Genomic DNA, 8,108 nt, shown 5'->3' on the forward strand with positions numbered 1-8,108 from the left:
ATCTATGATTGCCTATTCTTATTTCCTAATCTCATTTTTTTTTTCCTGTTCATTTGGACATCTTGAGACCTTCAAATGAACCCTTGCTTATGAATAAAATCCTAAAATTTAGGACACCGGTGATTCAGAATATCCCCGTAAATATTGGGCAGGGAGACTTTTATGGAAAAAAAGCTATTGCTTTTACTCAAGAGAGAAATCTATGAGTTACGATTATATTGATACTGACCCCTGAGTCATGTGAAAGAGCTGGCTAGGAGCCCCTCTAAAATAGCTTTTGTGATTTCTGACATGTGTACTATTGCCATGCCCACCTGTCATTTGACCCTTGACACTTGGCAAGTGTGGGGATTGTTGCGTCTGATCAGCGCACTCACAAAGCACTCCCATTGTACTGGCCAAGTACTTGATTGGCCCTCAGGTTTTCCGCCCTTCTCCGGGAAAATGGCAGCTTCTTCCGCACTGCGCAAGGCACCACCTCACCACTGCCAGGGTCCCTCTGCTTCCCCGTGGGTTCTCGGGATTCTCCTGCTGACCCTGGTGTTCCTGCCATCTACCTCCTCTAACACCTGTGGTGAGCCACCAAGATTTCAAAGTATGAGGCCCAAAGGTGACATTAAATCCTCCTATAATGTGGGGGAGAGAGTGGAATATGAGTGTAGGCTAGGATACAGTCACCGGCGGCCTCTGCCCAAATTTGTTACTTGTCAAGAGAATCAACAATGGTCACAGATCTCAAAGGATACTTGCTATAAAAAATCATGTCCACGTCAACCTGAACCCCTAAATAGTCAAGTTAACGTCGTAAATGGAAGCTATGAATACGGGAACCAGATTGAATATGTGTGTAATGAGGGTTATCACTTAATTGGTGAACGTATTCTGTATTGCCAAGTCAGTGATACAGGTATGCAGTGGAGTGGCAGTCCTCCACGATGTGAAAGGATTATGTGTACACCACCTCCAGACATACCAAATGGAGCACACTCCGGAGTTGGCAGTGATGCATTTGAATATCAAGCAGCCGTAACTTACACGTGCAATCGGGCGTCTGGATCAGATGAATTTTCACTTATTGGAGAGAGTCAGCTGTATTGTGTTGGGCCTGGAAAATGGAGTAGTGACCCTCCTCAGTGTAAAGTGGTCAAATGCCCATTCCCAGAACTCACAAATGGAAGGCAGGTGTCAGGATTTGGGACAAAATTTTGCTATAACGCTAAGGTTACGTTTGAGTGTAATCAGGGATTTTACCTTCACGGCAGCGAATTAATTACCTGTAATGATAATAGTACTTGGCAACCCCCTATTCCATCATGTCTTAAAGGACAACCGCCTTCCACTGCAAGATCCCGAGTTTTGTGTCCTTCACTGACCAATCCTCATACTTCGAAACCTTCAAGCTCCATTCCTTCTGGGTCGGTTCCTACCAGGACTACATCTGGAACATCGATTGTCGTACAGTATACCTGTCCCCATGACAGACCACTTGACCTCAGGGATATACTTGAATGGATCCTTGCTTTTATTATTGCTGTACTGGAATTGTAATTGTGTGTGTCTTTGCAAATATCTCCAAAGCAAGAACAAAAAGAAAACAAGTTAGTGCCGGAATATATCACTTACATCAATAAATCACCTCTGCCTTCAGAGGAAACTGAATGATTTCAACTAGCACCACTTCATCTTTTGAATTCTATTAAAGTCCTCAAATCTGCAATAGCTGTTCTCTAACTTAACTATCATGATTGAAACTGTTAAGTCATAATGCTAACATTTTAAGATGACTTAAATATAGCCATCATTCTTGGATACTTCTTTGAAATGTGCATAAATTTGAGTATGAACACATGGCCTCTTTTGTTATAATTGTTTTTGCTTTGTTAGGGCAAGTCAACAAACATCCAGTATGAAATTAAGTGGAGGGATTGATTTCTGTCTAAAATTTGCTAATTGAGAAAAATATAGTTTATAATGGAATTACATTTCAAAGGTAAAGAAAGTGACTTTGAAATATGTTTTGTTAAAGATTAAGTACCACTCATGAAAGTGCACTTTTTCATGAAATGACATGTTTTTACATAATATTCAACATACAAAGCTTTTACAAATACACACATATACCTTTTGCACACATATGTGCATGCTAATTTTACCTGTAAAATACATATACAAACATACACAAATGCAAAAATATACAAATAAACATCAAAATTTATGGAAAATGAAACTAAAGTATAAATTTATTTTGATATTAAAACACAAATTTCATAATTTTGAAATTCATACAAACAAAAAATGTTCAAGAAGACCTTACAAAATGTGTATTATAAAAGAACTGCCTATGGGTTTTAATTTTTTTGCACAAAAATACATTTGCTTTTTATTGAACTTTCCATGAACCTGAACCAAGAGGATTTTTTTTGGAGGTATGTGGTTAGCACAATTTACTCCCCATCATGAGGTTTCTCAGTATCCCATATTAAGGACAAAAATATTTCCATGAAGTGAAGATTATCACTTCTGTAAGTGTTCCAAATATATTCAGAGTTTAACACACACTTTCTATTAAGATGAGATTGAATAAACAGAAGCAGAGAGAGAGAGAGATGGAAAGAGGAAGGAAGGAAAAACAAATTTGTAAGAAAGCTGAAAGGGGGCTGAGGGAGGGGGTGATGTTCTGGTGTACCCAAACTGCTGCCTGGGAAGCCAGCATCCCATCTGAGCACCAGTTCCAGTCACTGCTGCTCCATTTCCTTTCCAGCTCCCTAATAATGGCCTGGGAAATCAAAAGACGAACCAAGTACTAGGGCCACTGCACCTACATGGGAGACAAAGATGAAGCTCCTGGCTTCAGCCTCACCCAAGTATGGGTATTGTGGTCATTTGAGGAGTTGAACCATTAAATGGAATGGAAGATCTTTCTCTCTCTCTCTGTCTCCATCTCTCTCTCTCTCTCAAGTCTGCTTTTCAAATAAATAATCAAATCTTTAAAAAGGAAGAGAAATAAAATTCTCCAAATTTGAAAAAAAGGATTAAATAAAACTATAGAATTGTCTTTTCTGTGAACTCTTAAGCTATATTTAAAATAATGACTGTAAAGAGTATGTAGAAACATAAATGCTATCATTTGGAATTAAAGAAATATACAAGATACAAAATACAATAAATTATAATTACATTAATTAAAAGCCAGGAAAAAACAAAAAGACATTCAGAGTACTTGTCCAATTATCTTTGGGGTATAGAAACTTGATAGAATTAATTATCTTTTTTTTTCAATTTTTAAAAATGTATTTGAGAAGCAGAGAGACAGAGATAAATAGACACAGGGAGCAAGCTTACATCTGCTAGTTCACATTCCAATACGCTTCCAATTACCAGGTCTCAGCTGGGAAAAACAGGAAGCTGAGAACTCAGTGCAGGTCTCCCGAGTGGGCGTTAGGCACACATCACCACTGCTTTCTCAGGTCTGCATTAGCAGGAAGCTGGAGGCAGGAGCAAGATCATGATAGTGAACCAAGGCACTCTGGTACCGGATGCAGTTCTCTTAATGGGTTCAAACAACTGCAGAACATCTGCACAGAATCGTTAATTTTTAAATAAACTATATAAAAGGCACTTCTATAAGTGTGCACCTATACACAGAGGTGTGTGTAGATGAGATGAGCAAATGCACATGTGAAACTTGGTTTTACAAAACAGAAAGACTAGGAAATGATGCCTTTTGGTAACACAATCCTGGGTCCACACCTTCTTCCACAGTGCCCTCTTGAGCCCTATACCTCATCTTGTTTTCCATTATTGCTGTTTCCAGATCCTGGTTTCCGTGTCACTAAAAAAAGTTTACTAAGAAAGTTGTAATAATGTAATGAACATATATGTAAGAGACCTTTTAATTTCTTGCCTTTTTTCCCCATCATCAAAGCACTAGCAAAGTAAGAGCTATGTTTAGGGATCAGCGCTATGGTGTAGTAGATTACTTGGGAGGCCAACTTCCCACATGAGTGCCACTTTAACAGGCAGTTGCTCCACTTCCAAATAAGCTCCCTACTAATGTACCTGGGAAAGGAGTGGAGAATGGCCCTATTACTTAGGCCCCTGCAACCATGTGGGAGACCTGGAAGAAACTCCAATATCCTGGCTACTGCTTAATCCAGCCCCAGCCGTTGCAGCCATCTGAGCAGTGAACCAGCGGATGGAAGATCTTGCTCTGTCTCTCCCTCTCTGCCTTTCAAATAAATATGTAAATCTTTAAAAAAGAATTATATATAATGGCTATGTTTATGCATTTCTCCTATTTCCAAACTAGAAAGGTGAAAACAAAAATAAGCAGTGATGACAGACTTTCTGACAAGCAGCATGATCAAATCTATCAAAATACATGGTCAATCTACTTGCTTATTTTACCCTAGCTTGAATACTATTTGAAAAACTTTGGGAAAATATCTTTTCCTCTAAAATCAAGGACAACTGGTGTCACTCTGGGTATTATTTGACAACAATCTCTAGAGGATTTTGGGATGTACTGTACTTGTTTTGATGTTTTCTACCAAGTACAAGGGGTAAATCTCAGCAGGACTCACTCACAAGCATCAGAGGAAGCACTTACTACCACTGATGAACACACAGTTCTCTTTCCAGTCGCAGAAGAGGCCAAAGGCACCATATGTGTATCAGGCACATTATCTGAACAACAGAAAGTCCAATCCCTTACCTTTCTTATAACTCATGTAGATTGCAATATTTCTATTTGCCACAATAATTTAATATTTTCACCTAGTAGAATGAATTGAAGCAAATAGGAGAGAGGAAGCAAAAGGGGAGGACAGAAAAAGAGTGAAGAAAAGAGGAAAGAGAAAAAAATTCTCAGTATGTAAACTCAATAGTTTTCCAAATTATAACAGCAACTAAAATATATTTTTCTGCTGTTTGTTTATATGGGATGATTTTTTTCACATCTGTCCTCAGATATCCTGGAAATGGTATTGGATTTTTAAAAAACGTGGAATATTTTACTTCTTGATGGAGAGCACATTTCTCCTGGAAGAACTCAAGAGTTATGTACATAGGCATTAGTCATGGCACATCCACCTTCCTCAAGTATGATCTTTGGATTCCTCACATGTTCCTCTGCCTTGGAAATCTATTTCTGTACCACTGAGGAACAGTGACATTTGATTTGCAAAGCATCTCTGATTTTTTTTTTTTTGCTTCTTATACTTACTTCTTAGATAAAAGCACTTTACATAAATGGTGTCACATTTTAAAAGAAAGAAGCTGTTCTACGGTGAAAGAATATTGTCCTTCATTTTACATGTATATATAGAGACATATATTTTCTTCTTTTTTGCCTTTTTTTATTTAGTAAATATAAATTTCCAAACTACAGTGCATGGATTACAATGGGTCCCCCCCCCTTATTTCCCTCCCACCCACACCCCTCCCATCTCACGCTCCCTCTCCCATTCCATTCACATCAAGATTCATTTTCAATTATCTTTATATATGGAAGATCGATTAAGCATATAGTAAGTAAAGATTTCATCAGTTTGCACCCACACAGAAACACAAAGTGTAAAATACTGTTTCAGTACTAGTTATAGCATTACTTCACATTGGACAACACATTAAGGACAGAGATCCCACATGAGAAGTAAGTACATAGTGACTCCTGTCGTTGACTCAACAATTTGACATTCTTGTTTATGGCGTCAGTAATCTCCCTAGGCTCTAGTCATGAGTTACCAAGGCTATGGAAGCCTATTGAGTTTGCTGACTCCAATCTTATTCCGACAGGGTCATAGTCAAAGCGGAAGTTCTCTCCTCCCTTCAGAGAAAGGTACCTCCTTTTTTGATGGCCCGTTCTTTCCACCGGGATCTCACTCGCAGAGATCTTTCATTTAGGTCTTTTTTTTTTTTTTTTTTTTCAGAGTGTCTTGGCTTTTCATGCCTAAAATACTCTCATGGGCTCTTCATCCATATCCAAATGCCTTAAAGGCTGATTCTGAGGCCAGAGTGCTATTTAGGACATCTGCCATTCTATGAGTCTACTGTGTATCCCGCTTCCCATGATGGATCATTCTCTCCCTTTTTGATTCTATCAGCTAGTATTAGCAGACACTAGTCTTGTTTGTGTGATCCCTTTGACTCTTAGACCTATCAGTGTGATCAATTGTGAACTGAAATTGATCACTTGGACTAGTGAGATGGCATTGGTACATGCCACCTTGATGGGATTGTATTGGGATCCCCAGGCATGTTACAGCAGTCAAAAACAATGAAATCCGGTCATTTGCAACAAGATGGAGGAATTTGGAAAACATCATGCTGAGTGAATTAAGCCAGTCCCAAAGGGACAAATATCATATGTTCTCCCTGATTGTCGACAACTAACTGAGCACCAAAGGGGAAACCTTTTGCAGTGAAATGGACACTATAAGAAACAGTTACTTGATCAGCTCTTGTTCTAACTGTTGATGTACGATGTAATACTTTATCCATTTTAGTATTTTGTTTTGTTCTAGTACTATTGGTTGAACTCTGTAATTAACCCACAATTATTCTTAGATGTTTAAAGTTTAACTGAAAAGTGATCCCTGTTAAATGTAAGAGTGGGAATAAGAGAGGGAGGAGATTTACAATTTGGGACATGCTCAGTCGGAGACATATTTTCATTACTTTGCTATACATGTAACACAAAGGTCTCATTTAAAGTTCACATTAAGACAAACTCATTTTCCAGGAATTAATTAAATAACAATGCCATGCCAAAAGTTTTTATGAGTTCCTGTTAGGTGCGCTTTTTTAACATACCTTTTATAGAACATTGAGAAATTCTGGTTACATAACTAAATATATAATATTTTTGTTGAATAAAGTAAGGCAAGTTTGTGAGTCTGAGGTTGCTTCAACTGCTTACACAATAATTACTACTTAAAAGCTTAAATATCAATTTTCAAAGTTAGTATATTCAAGTGAGCAGGAATCTACTGGTATCTATAACATTTTTGACACAAAGGAACTTATGCTTCAAATGAAAGAGTTAAAAACATCAAGAAGGAAAGGGTATAGGTGGAGGTAAAGAAAACATGCTGATCTTAGGAATGCTCAGATTCATAGAAGGCAATAATTGCAATCCAATGCTGCACGTCTATGCTCGCATCTCATTCACAGTTTAAATGGCTGTTACAACTGTTGCTTCAATTCTCTTTTTCCTAATTTCACTAAATTGTTTCTGATCATAGCCCTTATAAAACATTTCTTTCTTTAGGGTTAAAAGTGTCCTTATGAGTGTAAACACTTGGCATCCACTTTGTTCCCCTTTACCAAGCTATTTAATTCTTTTAATCATCTCTTCTAGAAACAACCCTAGCAATTCTGAGCACTATTATTACACTTCTCTATACTTCATACTTTTTCACTGCAATTTCCTGGTTCAAGATCCCTCAAACAGCAGCATTGTTTGTTATTCTGATTATAACTGTGCCACTGCCTGTAAAGAGGAGGAGCTTCCTTCTGCATGAGCATGGAATTCTGCAATCGATGGCTCAAAAAACCATGATGTCATTCCTTATATGATCCCATTTCAGGCCCAATTCCATTATTTATTTTCTCTATTACCATGAGTTTTTTGACAATACTACTTCAAACTTACTATTTTTCTCTGAGCACCTTGTTTTTAGCTACTTTCCGCCTACCAATGAGCCTCCTCCTACCACTCAGAATTCACTTTCTTTTTCTTTGCTCATATTTCATCTGTCATGAGTATAATGAATATATGTTTTAATTTTTTTAACTCAACATTGTTTGTGCAGTTTTGCTTAGAGGAATATTCATGTAGCACTTCTATTCATTTTAAATTTTCTTTTCTCATCATATGCTCAAACTGACCAATCATGGAGTTTACATTTGATTATATAACACCATTTTGGCATATCTGTTTACACTGAACATAAGTATGAAAGCTTTGTATTCTCAAACTTTTGGATATGGTTTGAGTATACCCACAAAGTTTCATGTGCTGGAAATTTGATGCCCAGTGTGGTGAAGTTAATGTGTGATCTAGGACAAGGTAATTAAGTCTTAGAGCCATCAACCATGGAAAGGAT

At 37.6% G+C, this 8,108-nt stretch overlaps 1 pseudogene; it reads left to right on the top strand.

Annotated features, from left to right (window-relative positions):
- The first annotated feature begins 444 nt into the window (after window positions 1–444).
- LOC138849859 (membrane cofactor protein pseudogene) lies at window positions 445–1,548 on the top strand (annotated as a pseudogene).
- Window positions 1,549–8,108: the final 6,560 nt, after the last annotated feature.

The sequence above is a fragment of the Oryctolagus cuniculus genome, chromosome 5, assembly GCF_051225735.1.
Source record: "Oryctolagus cuniculus isolate XC-2025 breed Fujian yellow rabbit chromosome 5, ASM5122573v1, whole genome shotgun sequence".
Classification (NCBI taxonomy): Eukaryota; Metazoa; Chordata; class Mammalia; order Lagomorpha; family Leporidae; genus Oryctolagus; species Oryctolagus cuniculus.